We start from the raw sequence: 16690 nt of genomic DNA on the forward strand, positions 1-16690 counted from the left end.
CATTCTGAATATTTTTGGCATGCTGGGTTTTTTGTTTTTTTCTTAAATCGCTTTACCACCATGTTAAAGGATATATAAATAACCTATTATCTAGATGATTCGTGATTCAGCTCCCTGAGTCATGCTTACTACTGGACCGCTTTGCCTTGGTGCTAAGATAAACAACTTGGTGGAGAAACACCCCTCCTCCCTGTCAGAGCATTTTCTTGAGAGAAGTCTCTGGAAGCTGGACTCTTGACTCAAAGGGCCCCTGCAGCTTAAAAGCCTTTGACACACACTGCCGGGCTGCTTGGCAGAGAGCAGTTCCAGAGTGCATCCCGACTCACCGGCTTTGCTGTTTGTCGTCATTTTTTTAAAAAGACTTTTTTCCCCCCATCTAGCAATCAAGCAGGGTGCTTCATTGCTTTGTTCTACAATTCTATGATTAAAAGTGAAGTTGGAAAGGACCGGGCTGTGTCAGGGAAGGGGCACTCACCTAACATGTGGGAGGGAGACAGGCCCAGGTTGCATCTCCAGAACCATCAAGGATTTAAAAAAAAAGAAAAAAGAAAAAAGAAAAAGGGAAATTAACATTTTCACACACATGCGTATTTCTACTTTTCTTGCCCCTGCATTTATTCGTGTTCTTCGTACATTTAGATATTACATTGTTTACATTTTTCTAACTGGTTTTTATGAGTTCTTCCTACACACCCCCACTTCCCCCTTCTCTACACCCACCACCCCCAGTTTGTCACTTGTTTCTAAGCATCAGGGTTTGTGAAGTCGTTGGGGAGTGTACACCGCTGTTTTCACTGGCTTACATCTCTGAGTCATCTCCTCTGGGCTTTTTTCCATTGCTAGTAGGATGCCCTTCCCATCCATATTACCAGTGTTTTCCTCAACATCTTGCTGGAGAGCAGAAATTAAAGGTCTCCCACTTGTTGGGCGGAAGTAGCACAGGCCTTTGAACCCAGCACTCAGAAGGTAGAGGCAGGCTGCTGTCTGAGTTCGAGGCCAGCCTGGTCTACAGAGTGAGTTCCAGGACAGCCATAGAGAAACTGTCTCCAAAAACCAAAAAGAATAAAAGGCTCCTTCTTCAGGACTGTCAACCAGGAAGTAACACAGACATTTGCACAGATAAACAGGGTAAAGGAAGACTGCTTGTTCTAGCTAAGAGAAGGTCAAGTTGAGGTCTGGGGCCACATTTAATTACAACAGCTCATCGGTTGACTTAATCATCATTTAAAAAATATGTGCCATTTAAAACATGCACAAAATTGTGCTGTCTCTAGAAACAAATACTTTAACTAGGAATGTGATGTTTAGGGAACTGTCCCCCAAGCAAGCATCCATTCTCTCTTCCCACAAGTCTCTGTCTTATGCCCTGTCTCAAGTTTATCTAAGAAATTCTCAGACCAGTGAAATGTCTCATCAGGTAAAGTCCCTTGTGGCCAAGCTGGAGGGCCTGAGTCCACTTCCCAGAGCCCCAGGGTGGGAGGAGAGCCAGAGCCCCGCCCCCTTCATGCTCTCCTCTGACTGCAGTACACGCACCTCAGCACACACAGGAATATGAGGAAATTCTCTTCAGTTTTGATCTAATTGCCATGGTCACTGGTTTTTAGAAAACATCTCAGAAAGAAATAAGTGAATTTGCAAGAAAAGAAGAACTGGACAGCCTGGGTTGCCGCGGCAACAACCGCTAATCAGCGACAGGGAGCAGAGGTTTGCAAAGATTGGCCAGCTCGGCTGGCATGGCCATCGCTTAAAGTCAATGCCACCGCGGTGGTTCTCAACCTGTGGATGGCGACCCCCAGGATCACATGCTGAGGTCCAACCTCAACACAAGAGCCTTGACATGTGCAAGCACACTATACATTCTCACACACACTGCACACACACACTCACATTAAATAAGTAAATGTACAGTTTTGTTTTGTTGTGTTGTGTTGTGTTTTTGGTTTTCGAGACAGGGTTTCTCTGTGTAAATTTGGCTGTCCTGGAACTCACTCTGTAGACCAGGCTGCCCTTGAATTCAGAGATCCGCCTGCCTCTGCCTCCCCAGTGCTGCGATTAAAGGCATGCACCACCACTACCAGGTGTGAAAATATTTTTAAAGATGTAAAATTGGCACAGCCTTCTCATAAGAATGCCTTTGCGGTGTGCTAGGGTGCTTTAAAAAACGTCTGCACTTTTGTTTCAGTATTTCCCTTTCTAAAGATCTGTTTTAAAGGAATCATTAGAGATATGTGCTCGCAGATGACATTTATTGCAGTGAACATTCCAAACAACCTCAAAAGCAGACACATCAGTGCATGAATTATTGACAGAAAGTATACACATGCACACATTTTTGCATGTATTATACATACATTTCAGTATATAGACCCATTAAAATCAAGCTTAAACTCATCCCCCTGTCTAATGGTTAAGAATATGTTTCTTCCAATGAGCACGGAAATTCACCTCTGTGGATACCAGCACTCAGGAGGCTAAGCTAGTGGATCGTGAGTTCTAGGCTAGCCTGGACTATGAAGTGCGATCCTGCTACAAAACCAAAAAATGGGCTGGAGAGATGGTTCAGTGACTAAAGGTGCGGTCAAGAGGATCCAGGTTTGAACACCCAGCACTCACATAAAAGAGCTAGATGCTGCTGGGCGTGCCTGTAACCCCAGAATTGGGAGTGGGGAAAGGAGCAGGAAACAAGTCGTTTCTGAGAGCTGCCTAGGCCGCCAGCCTAACCTCACACCATGAGCTTCTGGTTTAGTGAGAAACTGTTTCAAGGGAGTAAGGCAAAGCGATAGAAGAAGACACCAACATCCTGTTTTGATCTCTGCATGGGTGCACAAAGGCACACACATCTGCCCATGCACATAGAACAGAACACACAAGAGACAGACACACACATCTGCACATGTACACAGAGCAGAATATACAAGAGACAGACGCACACATCTGCACATGCACACAGAGCAGAACACACTAAAGACAAGCACACGCATCTGCACATGCACACAGAACAGAACACACTAAAGACAGGCACATACATCTGCTCATGCACACAATATATAGCACAAAAACAGAGAAAAGACTGTGCTTCCTATACAGTTTTATATTTTTAAGAAATAAGTCATCTTACAAAATATAAAAAATAACTTGAGACTAGTCATTTAGGTATATGTTGTTTTAAAATGTAAGGAAATATACAGATCTATAGTATGACTATAGATTCTCCTCACATCCTGGATTTTCATATTTTTCTACAATCCATGTTCTTTGTTAAGGAGACTGCTTTTACAGAGACTTGTTCTGTACAGTAAAAGAGCAATCCTTGCACCTGGATGTAAGTTGATCTACTGTGACCAGATGCTTTTCCAAAAGGCTAGATGACATCATAGGCACAAAGCCTCCCATGTGCTTCATGGAAAGGACACAAAGAAACCCTTGCCAGGAAGAACTAAACCAGGAGCTTGGGATGTGGCTCAGCTGGTAGGGCGCTTGTGTAGAATGTCTGAAGCCTTGGGTTCATCCCCCAAAATAGATAGGATAGATGAATGGATGATAGATGATAGATAGATGGATGGATGGATGGATAGATAGATAGATAGATAGTAGATAATTGATGGATGGATAACAGACAAGATAGATGGATGGATGATAGCTGATAGATGGATAGACTGTAGATAATTGAGGGATGAATGATAGATGACTGATAGACAGATAGATGATAGATAATTGATAGATGAATGAATGACTGACAGACAGACAGACAGACAGACAGAGTACATGAACATGAACCAAGCCAAACACGGTGGTGCACGCCTATAATCCCAGCACCTGAAAAGATGAAACAGGAGGGTAGTGAGTTCAAGGCCAGTGTAGCCTACACAGTTAAAGATACTTCATGTTTTCAAAAGTTGAGGCAACAGGCTGTGCATTAAAACTTACCTACCCAGGTTCACTTCTTTAAATGCAAGTCACCCAGATCACTGAAGGCATCTCCCTTGCCCTCTGCCATGCCAAAAAACCCAGTCCCGCTCAACTCAGCAGAAATGGATTTCAAATCCTGATTCGACCTTTGCCAAACGAAGACAGTCTTACAGGCCAGCACCTGTCACTCTCAGCACTTTCTCTGATTTTATCACTGATGATTTTAAATGCTCAGAACAGTTTCACACATCTGTAGTGACAATTTGGGAATTTTGGCTTCTCTTAAATCACAAAAATATTGTAAGAAAATGTTTTCATTTTAATCCCAGGTGTGAGATATGGAGCTGCTTCTACTTATCTTCAGCAGCTGACTGTGATTTGCCTCGTGCTCTGGCAGGGGCGTGATTTTGCCAGATGCAGCCAGTCTTTGCTATTGTATAACTTCTGGAATCTAGGGCCCAGGAGGTGGATTCTTGTTTTTTGATTGTTGGTAGGTTGTTGGTTGGTTGTTGGTTGTCGGTTGTTGATTAGAGGTTGGTTGTGGTTGGTGGTGTGTTGTTGGTAGTGATTGTTGTTGTTTGCAGCTTGTTAAGCACCTATGCACAAAGAAACAACAACAACAAGAAGAAATTAGCTATCCTGACAGTGTGGACCAAGCTTGCCCCAAGAAACTTGATGCCTCTAATTAGCAGGAAGTGGTCTAAGGATAACACTGCCCTTCTGACTCCTGACTTTATTTAGGGCTCTTTTTCTTTTCCTCTCTATAATTTTCTCTCTCTTATCTAGTGTTGGGGGGAGGGAAGAAAAAAGAACCCACAAAGCTGCCAAAGACAAGCCACATGTGTCCAGTGATTGTTGTACAGTTGGCTCTGCTGGAGTTTCTCAAGACTTGTGACCATGCCACTTTCTCCTCTTCTACCATGTAGGGTGCTTTAAAAAGTGTCTCATGCCATTGGACATGTGAAATAGATATATTATTTCTAGTATGTGTCTCTGTGTGCGTGTGTGTGTATGTGTACACAGAAGAGAATAAGAGGATACCACACTTTGAATGAGATTATAAACTTCATTTAGTTTTTATTGTCCTTTGTTTTGTTTTTTGTTTTATTCTTGTGTTTGGGGGAGTAGGAAGATGTTTGGGAATTAGCTTTTTTTTGGAGTTTTGTTGTTTGAGGGGAGAGACATTTTTCTAATTTCTCTTAGGCTGGGGAAAATAAGTTTGGAACATCCACCAGCTTTTCTAGAAACTGAATGGTCTAGAAACTGGCCAATTTCAGAGCGTTGTCAGAGCTTGCTGTTCTGTTTAATCTTACTGGAAATATAGAAGTCCAATCTCATCAGTTTAGTCCATATGTGAAAGAAATTAGAGATGTCCAAAAATACCATTAATTTTTCTTTGCAGTGGCTGAGTGTTGCATAGTTTTACATTTCAATCTACTATAAAATATTCTAATTATGAGAATTTCTATCAATAAATGCACCCCTGTGCCTGTCACTCATCCATTTTAATTATAGTTTCTTCATCTGTACATAAAGGATAATGATAAACTATCCATCTGGATTCTTATATGGATCCTATGAGAAAACGCATGTGAAATCATATTATACATTGTGATTTTACTCTCCTCCAGGACTATACTCCCAGACCTCCAGTGGATGCCCCAACCACAGTTAGGACCAAAAGCTAAGCACACGTTATTGCTACATAGTATCAGAGTTAAATCCACGGGTTTTGCCCTGAAGACTCTTCTGTATCAGTACCTTGAAGTTCTGGAACATTAAGGTACAGAGTGACAAACATGAGGGTAGTCCATACAGCTTGGATACACTGCACAACATGGGGGGTGGGGGCCGCATCCTGAGTGAGGACAGGGGAGCAGAGTGAACAGTTTCACGTTGCCTTTCATGACATGCACAATTCTAAACTTAGAAACTCTCATTATCTGGCATTTTCCATTCATAGTTTTTTAGATTCTGATTACATGCAACCGAAACCTAGGAAAATGAAACTGTGCACAAGGTAAGAGGGGCTGTCCCATGCACTCATTGTTTAAAAATGCAAAGTTCAGGCTCACAAGATGACTGAGAGGGTAAGGGCCCTTAACCCCCAAGGCTAATGACCTGAGGCATCACACACACACACACACACACACACACACACACACACACACGACAAATGTATTTTTCTGATTTCTTCAAAAATGCAATGACATTCATATATTCACCCAATTATGAGAGGTTATTGTCTGGGTTTCTATATGTGCACATGTGTGATCGGGGGATCTTTTCTGTTCACATGGACTTTTGTACACATTCATGTGGAGGTCAGGGGACTAAGAAATGTTGAAATTTACTCCCCGGTATGTTCTTCCCATTATTTTATTATTTATTTATTATTTATGTTTGAGATGCAATCTCCCTTCTCCTCCCTGGTTCTCCTGCAACTCACTTTGTAGACCAGGCTGGCCCCAGACTTACAGAAATCCACCTGCCTTTGCCTCCCAAGAGTTAGGACTAAAAAAAATATGCCACTATGCCTTGCTAATTTTATAAATATATTTTTGACACTTGAGACTTTATTGGAAATGTATTCTTGTAAGTTGGGTAAAATAGAATAAAAACAACTTTATTCTTTCCCTAATGATTAACCAATTTCAATGCTCCCCCTTTTCTTCATTAAAATCAAACACTCAAAGCATTGAAATTGCATTGTAATTGCACACCATCTTGAAAAGGACCAATTGCTCTTCCATGAATTAGTCCATCTTAGAATGTAATAGTTTCCATATTTGTTCAGATGTAATGCTTTGCTGTACAGAGCCATATTGGGGCAGTCATGCACATGGTTTAAGTTTGACTTTGGTCAAGGACAATCCCTGGCTTCGGGCAGGAATCTGCCATTAGGACATAATAGGGAAGTAGGTTAAAGCAGGAATTTTTATCCTTGGGTGGAGTGCTAAGAGTGTACTTGACTATGGTCAAGGTTAACTTCTCCCAGATAGCCAGGATCCTGTTCCACCTAGGGAGGAGTGCTCGAAGTAAAGGTTAAGTTCATTGTTCCTCCAGGTCTAGGAATTCCTGAATTAAGCAGGTGACCCACCCAGCTGCCGGAGCAGTCAAGACAAGGACCTCCAAGAGAAGCTAGACAACTTCCACCGGAACTCAGCCCGGAGTCTGGGGGGGGGGGGGGCCCGGGGAGGGTTTGCCCAAACTGTTAAAAGGTCTGGCGCCATTAAAGTTTCCGGCCTTGATCAGTGAAATATTGTCTTGGCCCTTCTTCTTTTCGCCCCTTCCTCATCCATCCCTCAGCTTCTGTTCCAGCAACCCAGTTCGTAATAGCTGCAGGCAGCTAAGGAATACAACACTTTGCAGCTCTCATCAGCACTTTTATTTGTGTAAGATGTGTTTACTTATCAGAAGAAAAAGGAGCCCAAGAGAAGGCACAAGAAACAGAAACCCATGGTTTGTATGTTCAGGAAATCCCATGAAAACACTGAACTGGAAGCAATGATAAACACGCGAAGGACCTGGAACAGACCTGTGCATTCTTTTGTCAGCTGACTCAGTCTCTGTGAGTTTATGTAATATTACTCTTTTATAAAGATAGCTATTTTTTTTTTTACATTAAAAAGGATGGGAGACAGACTGATGAGGCAAAAGGTATCTAACTAAAGTTCCAGAGGAGACAATGGTGAGAAACGCAAATGTGTGTGTGTGTGTGTGTGTGTGTAAACCCTAGTAGCCAAATGCTTCCAAATGAGAGGCACCAGTCACAAACAGTCTAAAACAGCAGCTGTCAACCTGTGGGTCCAATGGCCCTCTCACAGGGGCCACCTGAATCCATCAGACGTTTACATTATGATTCCTAACAGTAGCAAAACTAGAGTTATGAAGCAGCAACAAAAGTAATGTTATGGCTTTGGGTCACCACCACATGAGGGATTATATTAAAGGGCCGTAGCATTGGGAGGGTTGAAAACCACTGGACTCATGGGTAAAGGTGCTTGCCACCCACTTACAACCTATTTGAAAAACAAATTAACTTTTTAAGTTTTTTTTCTCTTTTTTAATGAGCAAATAAAGGAGATGAATCCAGAAAATGGAGCGAGAAGAATGAAGCCTATTGGGTAAATCGCTTTAGCTATATTTACTTTTGTAAGTTAGCTTGTACGCCAGGCAGGACACCCAAAGCATGCTGAAAAATGGAATCACTTTACTCAGAGTTTCTATAAAAGCTAGTCCAAATCTCCGGGGGTGGGGGGGGGGGATTATAGGTTACAGTTACAAACAGCACAGATTATGCAACAGTCTCGTGTACAAGAGACTGATGAGAAACAGAACTGACACTGTTACTAAGGCCTGACTTCAGTCCCCTGAACAGTGAAGAAATAAAATCTTGTCCTAACAGCAGCACTGGCTATGACTATGTAACTGATGACTTTTGCCACAAAATTGTATCCGCACTGCAGACTCATGACTTAAAACAGGAACCTGAAATGCCTTACATCTTGAATCAAGAACTGAATTCAAAATGAACTTCACCAATCTCCAGAAAGAAAAAAAAATCGGAGAAGTAAATCCAAATATGGTAATATCTTGCCCCACAGCTGAAATTACTCAGAAAGCCATTGGTTTGTGGATCTGTGTTTTGCCTTTAAGAGAAATTAAAGTTTTTAATCAATGCTTTAAGAAGCTTTTCAACAAGCTACTTTGTACCTAAAAAGAGCGAGCTGGATCATAAAATAGCCATTCGACAATCCTTTCCAGAAATGAAGCCACCCAACTGAGCCACAAACTGAAGTCAGGATTCCGAGAACCAGCCATTGAAAGGGAAATTCCCAAGAAGCTTGGAAAACACAGTGGGAATATTAACAATGAAGCAGCCCCAGTCCACCCTAGGGGAGCAACACCAACCCCATAATTCATATGGGAAGAAAGGAGATTAACCTGTTCTCTTTCTCTTCTGTGGGCGGTAGTGTTTGATGCTTTTTTGTTATTTGTTTTTGTTTTGTTTTGTTATGGTTGTTTGTGTATTTCCCTTTTGTTTAACTTTTCTCTCCTAGTCTCATGGTCTTCTTGCATTGTCTCTTGTGTTAGGACCACCTTCCTACATTTTTAATGCCCACCCTCTGAGTATCTCAGCTGCATCTTCTTCTAGTGTATATCTCGGATTCAAGTTGTTTTGTTTTACACCACTTGCTTGATTTTTTATTTATTTATTTATTTATTTATTTTTTTGAAACGTAATGTTTTGTAGTCCAGGCTAGCCTAGAACTCCCATGATGGCCTTGAACTGGTCCTTCAGCCTTCATCTCTCAAGTGCCGGGATTAGAGCTGTGCACCACCAAGACAGGCTGCTTGCGGTTCCTGTCTCTCTCCCATCATCCTCTCTCCCTTCTCCAGTCCCTGGTTGGGGGCGTGGCCGGTTGGTTTGGGGGTTTGCTATTGCTGTTTCTCCTTTCCTCCTCCTTTCAATGATCTCATGCCCCGCCCAGAACAGATGTTTATAAGCTTATGAAACAAACTTGCTATTTACTTCTTAGCGCGGTCCAGTGCCACAGTGCACATTACCCATTAGAGTCAGGCGAAAAGCCGTTCACACAAGGCGTTCACTTTCCATCACAAAGTACCCAACAACGTCAACTTAAAGGTGGGGTGGCTTACTTCAGCTGATGACTTCAGAGATTTTAGCTCATGGTCTTGGTGTCATTATTTCTGGGACTCTCGTAAGGGGGCGGGGTGAGAGGGTAACACAATGAGAAATGAGACGGAGCAGAATCGCTCACCTCGTGGTGTTGTGAAAGCACACAGCACTCGAGACAGGGACCCTAACATACCTTTCAAGGGCATGGCCCTTCTCCAAGGTGCCACTGTCTCTGCCTAGCACACCACCAGCTAGAAACTGAACAAGCCTTAAACATTTACTTTGTTTTTTAATGTTAGTTACATTTCCCACTGTGATCACCTTGTAATTTTCAAAATACTCAAAATTCACTAACAGTGACTTTTTCTGTTTTTTGTTTGTTTGTTTGTTTTTGGTTTTTGTTTTTGGGGGTTTTTTTGTTTGTTTGTTTGTTTTGTTTTTGGTTTTGGTTTTGGTTTTTTCGAGACAGGGTTTCTCTGTGTAGCCCTGGCTGTCCTGGATCTCACTCTGTAGACCAGGCTGGCCCTGAACTCAGAAATCTGCCTGCCTCTGCCTCCCAAGTGCTGGGACTAAAGGTGTGCGCCACCACCACCCGGTTTATTTTGTTTTTAACATGACAAAATACAATATAATAAGATAAAACTAAACCTGTCACATGCAGGCTGGCCAAGGAAAAGGGCCTCAAGAGTGATGAGTGACAAGATGACTCCTGGTGTGTCCCCTGTATTGTGCTTGTCTGTGTCCTGGGGTCACCCCTTCCTTCCCTTCATCAGGAAGAGATGACTGTTAGTTTCAAGGTCAGATGATAAGATGCATTTCAACTTTCTCTTGTATCCTAGGTTATGTGCTCACGTAGCTGTTAGGAGGGGTACATGTGGTAAAGAAGCAAGCCTTCCCACCACAACCTTGTTGGTTGTGAGGTCTATGCCAAAAAGCCGGGGTACAAATATTGGATGCTGGTTCCCCCCATTCCACTCCCACCCCACCCCTAAAGCTTGAAGATCATATTAGCCCTGGTCAATATATTGATTGTGGCCTTGAAGCACACTCCCAACAGAACCAGCCAGCCAAGTTGCTCCTCAGTCCTCTCAGAAATTGTGAGGAATAAAAAAATGTTCATTATCATTTTTATCCATTAAATTTCTAGTAAGTTGTTATGTAGAGACAGACAACTAATACTCTTGCCTTTTGGTATTAAAATTATACATATGTATACATACATATATTTAGAAAAAATGTTTTCTAGTTGCTATATATCCAATAGACAGACACACACACACAATTTTTATTTATTTCTGGAACGTTCTTTTTAATTTGCTGGTGTTCCTGGATTTTTTCTCATATAATATATACAGTCTAAAAGTAATAATTTAATATATATAAACATCTGACTGTATAAAGCAAGGCTCCCACTAGGCATAGTGGTTCACACATAATCCTTTGGAGGCAGAGGCAGGAGAATCAGAAGCTGAAAGGAATCATAGGCTACAAAGGCTAACCTGATATGTATATATTAAAAATACTTAATTAGTTAGTTAAATCCAGGCTCTTATACTAAAGTAGACAAATATCATCATCCAAAAAAAAAAAAAGCCAAGAAGATGGAAAATAGAAAATAAATCCCACAGCCCCAAAACAATGGATTTGTAGTCATCCTAAAACACCTTAATTATCCAAAATCTGGCACCAAAGAACATTCCTATTTGTTCTTGTTTTACATGCATTTATCCATACATTCCCTGCTCATAATTACATTCTCAGGTAACTGAAATTTTGCTAAATCATATCAGTAGGTATAGCTACCTAACTGACTTTTTTCTCAGATTGAGAAGTAAAGTCATTCTGTTAATAACCCGTTAATACAATCTAACGATGCTATTAACCTAAGACAAACACTGAACATCAAAACATCCCTCCATATTAGAAGTGAGCTCTGTTGGGATATCATTTAATTGAATCTCTAGATTCACTCTGAGTGAGGATAAGCTATTACTGAACCCTTTTCTTGCAAAGCATCCTGCCGGATATAGTGCGATCATCATTTACATGATCCAAGATTAGGCTGATAATAAAAGGGAATTAGGCCAAAATACCAGTCTAGACTCCTTCAGCTTGTATTTCCCTTAGAAAAGCAACACACTGCTGGATTCCCAGTGGCCTGTGAGGATTTTGGTAATCTCTACGGATCAAATATGGAATGAAATTCATTAACTGATTCAACAAATATTTGCTGAACTCCGATTCTATGCCAGGCTGTATCACACAGCTAAGGAAGCCACATTGAGAAATGACAGGCTATTTCCCTCCACTCATATGGCAATGGCTGGCAGACAAGAGTACAGACCAGTTCTTTGTTTGTTTTTATTTTTAATCCTGAACAGGATCTCTTCATCTCTTCATCATTTCAAATGGTAATAACTTCGGAAAGAAAAACAGAAAGGTGATACACTGGTGGGAATTTATAAATAAATAATGGAACCCTTGCAGGAGGTGTAAAGCTAAAATTTTAGGTCAGAGAATTCCAGCCTGAAGAAACGTCTATCACACACCGGATCTTTCCTACTGGTGACATATATAAGTATAGGCATATAGATTGATATGATTTATATATGTGTGTATTTTATATACATATACATAATCATATACATGTATTTATTTTATATACATATACATCATATACATAATATACATACACATACATATATATATACATATAGAAAGAGAAAGCCCTATATGACATAGTCAGATATACCTCCACCCACCATCCCTTAGTTTCCACTGTGGTCCACCAGATTTGGTCCTAGCATAGATGCAAATACCTGAAAAATCTAGTATACAGACTGATCCTCTCTTAAGCCCTAGCTTCCTTGGTTGTCAAGAATCCTTTGGGAAACATTAGGTGTCCTTCGAACAGTTTATGCCTCATTCTCAAAGATTTTCAATTCATTTTGAAAATTCGGTGTCCTTGGGCGTTTACAAAATGTAGATTTCAGATCTTAAAGTTCCTTGTAATCCCGCTAAAGATTCCTTTCCCACCAACCACCTTCTGACATTAACATATTGGAGTCTGACCAGTTTCAAAGATTGTAAAAACAGCTATGACGTCTGGTGTTTGTGGAGTCCTGTTTCCACGTCCCTCACAGTCAGGCAACGCGTGACTCTATACCAGGAAGCCTCCCACCCACCCACACACACACACGGCGGTGACTCTGTCCAGAAAGTGGATGCTTTAACCCAGAACCTCCCCAGCCCCATCTGTTTCAGAAAGCCCTGGAATGCAGATCTAGGACCCCACCCTCTCTGAACTGTCCCTCACAGCTGATCTCTACCCTGGGGCTGTCTCCTGCCTCCTCTCTGGTCCGCCCATCTCACCTCGGATCCACTCAGCTGATCCACAGGCCTGCCTTAGGCTCTCTAACAACAGCAAAACAACTGACTTGCACCAAATATTTTGGGAGTTGGGTCACAGGAGGGTGGAGGAGGACAGTGGGACCGAGGGGCTGTGGGCCGGCCCCGGCCGTCCTCCCATTGGCTCAGCCTTCCCAGCCACACGCGCTTGAAGTTCCTGCCAAATCATTGCCTTTGTCTCAGAAACATTCCGCCCACACCCCAAACCCTCAGGAGCTCTCTTGTGCTCTCCAAGCTCTGGGGTATTTTTCAAAGTAAATACATTTCCCATTCTGAGAAGAATTCTGGTGCCAACTTTAATAAAATAACATTCCTCCGCCTTATCGCATACGATGCACCAATTTAATCACGATTTTTTTCCCCCAAATGTTAGAGCAGCTTCCAACGTTCGAATAGACAGCAGGGGGTTTCCACATATTTTAGAGCTCGGGAAGCCTAACTTTTACCAAAAATAAAATCATTTAAAAACAAAGGGGAATCACAGAAGTGCCCGGCGCGGGGGCGGGGCCGGGGGCGGACGACTAACAGCTGTTTTCCCCGTGCTGGCTCCTAAGGGGAACTTTAGAGAGGAGCTACTTGTCTTTAGAGCTTCCGAGGTCAAGTTACATAAAACAGAACACTCCCTTTTACTTTCTAGACACCCACTGTGGTTGCTACAAACCGGGACCCAGCGCGAAGTGCATCGGATCACAAGTCCTCTGGTCCTCTCTTAGTTGAGGGATTGGTTGAGGGATTGGCACACATGAGGTGACATCACAAATTCCTTAAATTTTCCTTAGAAACAGCCACTGCTCTGTCACTTGGGCTGGGCTGTGAGAAGTGCTTTTCTGAAAGAAATACATCTATCTGGAAGCCACAAAATTGTTTCTAAATATAGGTTAGTTTACTGAACAAGAAGGAGCAGTGCTTCTGAGATATTTTATTTCTGTGATATAATTTTTCACAACTGAATTTGAGTAAAGATTTCTCTCTCTCTCTCTCTCTCTCACACACACACACACACACACACACAGGAATTGTTTTGTAGAGATATCATGTCCCCACCACTACATGTTCCTTGACTCCGTTGATAATGGGTATATAAACTGTTTCTTGAAAGGGGTATAATTTCCACATAATTTGGGGAGTGTGGTTATTATTCAGATATTTATATGTAATTATTACAGCTTCCCTTAGAATGAGTTCATGTGCCCTATGCGTTCATGGTCAAGCATAACTCCACTATTAATTTCTCTGACTCATTATGTTTTATCATCACCGTGGTTATTAATAACACTGTCAGTTCTGCTGTCTCCACAAAAGGAAATGCTGTTCCAGAGGGATGATCTGCCAATCCTAAGTAACTTCTAAAGTCTACAGTCAATATCAGCTTGTATCCATTGAAAATCAATGCACCTTGTTGATGATGACCACCACAAACTGAGATTGTTGAGGTTTTTTTGGGTTTTGTTTTGATTTTTGGTTTTTGTTTGGTTTGATTTGGTTTGATTTTTGTTTTGTTTTGTTTTGTTTTGTTTTGTTTTGTTTTGAGACAGGGTTTCTCTATGTAGCCCAGGCTGTCCTGGAACTTGCTTTGTAGCCTAGGCTAGCCTTGAACTCAAGAGATTAGCCTGCCACAGCACCCAAGCAGGGATCAAAGACATAAGCCACCACCTCCCTGCTGTGCTCTGTCTTAAACCACCGGACTACAACCCTAGTCCTTACTGTACTATTTTTAAAGCAATTCGACTTAGCAAAGGGCCAGTTCGTTCATAAGGCCTTTCTAAAATAATAACAGAAATGAGTTGCCTCACTCATTTTTTTTTTTTTTCTGTGTCTCTGTTTGACCGAGGCATTGAAAAAGCAAGTCACCAGAACGCGATACAGAAGGGCGAGGCATGACGGATTTCCCACCAGGCCCTGTTGAGGACTTCAGTCATCTGACTTCTGTGCCTGTGAGTCTCCTCATGCATCCAGGTCCCCTGCCAGCTTCACAAACGCGGGTTCCCTGGGAAGATCTTAGAACAGGGTGATCCAATCTAGCTAGTGCCATGATCAAAAAGAAAAAAAAAGTGACATTTGGGTGTAGAATATGCTTTTGAAAGAAAATACCCCGTGAGTTTATTTTTAGGGTAGTGGAGCATTCAAACCACCTACCTGACACTTGACAGTGCCTTCAAAGAGAGCATGCAGAGTTCCCAGCTTTTCAAGAATGGGTGATTTTCCAAGAAGTCCGCAGGCCACTTGCAATGCACTGAGAACTGTTTGAACCTGGATTCTATTCCTTGAAACACTTATTAAATACCTACTGTATGCAAGGAATCCTGAGGCCCACAAGATGATAATATGATAGCACTCTCCCTTGGGAAACATATGTATGTCCTCTTGGAGAATGAAGAGGGTGACAGTAATAAAAAATAACTCTAATAATCACTGATTGCGTCACATACATCATCTCACATAAGCTCCAGGACACCCACAGCAAGTAAGGGTGATGACTAGTTCTCATTCACAGATTAGCAAAGTGAGGCAGAAACATTAAATAATTTTCCCAGGCCAGCAGACACACCAAGTCATGAAACTAAGATTTCAGTTCTAAGAGTCTGATACGGCAGCCCCGCCCTTCAGCAATGTGCTATACAGACTGCGCTATATGTGCTATATAGACTGTGCTATAAAGACCCATACGGATGATGCAAAGACAGAAACACAGATAGGGCCCAACCAGTTGTGAAAAAGAGTCATGGAGACACTTGGGAGACACTTTTAAGAGCCGAGGCTACTGCGGTAGCACTAACGGAATTCTTAGATGGTCTCCCTTGTCTTTATTTCTCCTTTCAAACTATCTCTTTTATAGGCTGCTCTTGCTTTTCTTCAGGTTCCCAATGGCCTTTCCATTGGCCTTCTTAGATTCTGGGGTCTCAGTGGTTTTTTGCAAAAAAAAAAAAAAAAAAAAAAAAAAAAAAAAAAAAAAAAAAAAAACAGGGAGCAATCAGGAAAGACCCGTGAAACACTCCCAAGTCAGCATCAACCACGCCCCTCAGCCACCTCCATCACCTCTGCCCAAGCTGCTGTGACACTGGATGTCCCTCCCCTGCATGCTGTCCCCCACTGCACACTGGGTTTTAGGCTTTGTCACCGCATCTCACTCTATATCCCAGGCCAGTCTGGAACTCAGCGTACACTATTAGGCCAGCCTGACTTCCAGTTCCTGACAATCTTCCTGCCAAATACTGGGGTTATAAGTATATACCACCACACCCGTCCAACTGTTTCCTTTTTAATAATTCCATGACTAACCATTGGAGTATCATGAAGTTTGTCTTTCTTGACCTGTTCTTTTCCCTTTGAAGATCTCCTCTGAGCATGTGGCTCAAGTCAATATCACTTGTGATGCCAACAATTCTAAAATTTGTATCTCGAATATAGATGCTTTCTAAGTTCCCAAATTATACATCCAATTGCTTACCTACAGAGTGGGCCAGCCCTACTACACGGCTGTGGAGAAGACATCTGAAATATGACAGGTTCGAAGTATGTCACTTACTTCAAGCAACTTACTCTGGATGCCTTCCCTTTCTCTACCGGCAGTTAATTTCACTCCTCTGGTTGCTCTGGTCAAAACAACTGAAGTAATTTTTGCTCCTGTTTCCATTCTGTGAGTAGCAACTTCTTTGAGTAGCAGCTACAAGGTATGTTAAGAATCTGACCATTCCCCTCCTTTTGCCTAACGGGTTCCTACCGCACTGG

The 16690-nt window shown here is 42.0% G+C and overlaps 1 long non-coding RNA gene across 1 annotated transcript; it reads right to left on the minus strand.

The window, feature by feature from the left end:
• Positions 1 to 491: 491 nt before the first annotated feature.
• On the minus strand, positions 492 to 13012 carry LOC127671146 (uncharacterized). Its single transcript, XR_007974672.1, has 3 exons — positions 12926 to 13012; positions 3928 to 4505; positions 492 to 510 (listed from the first exon to the last, which is right to left on the minus strand). It is a non-coding gene; the product is annotated as an uncharacterized LOC127671146 (long non-coding RNA).
• Between the last annotated feature and the right edge of the window lie 3678 nt (positions 13013 to 16690).

This window comes from Apodemus sylvaticus, chromosome 20 (assembly GCF_947179515.1).
Source record: "Apodemus sylvaticus chromosome 20, mApoSyl1.1, whole genome shotgun sequence".
NCBI classification, from domain to species: domain Eukaryota; kingdom Metazoa; phylum Chordata; class Mammalia; order Rodentia; family Muridae; genus Apodemus; species Apodemus sylvaticus.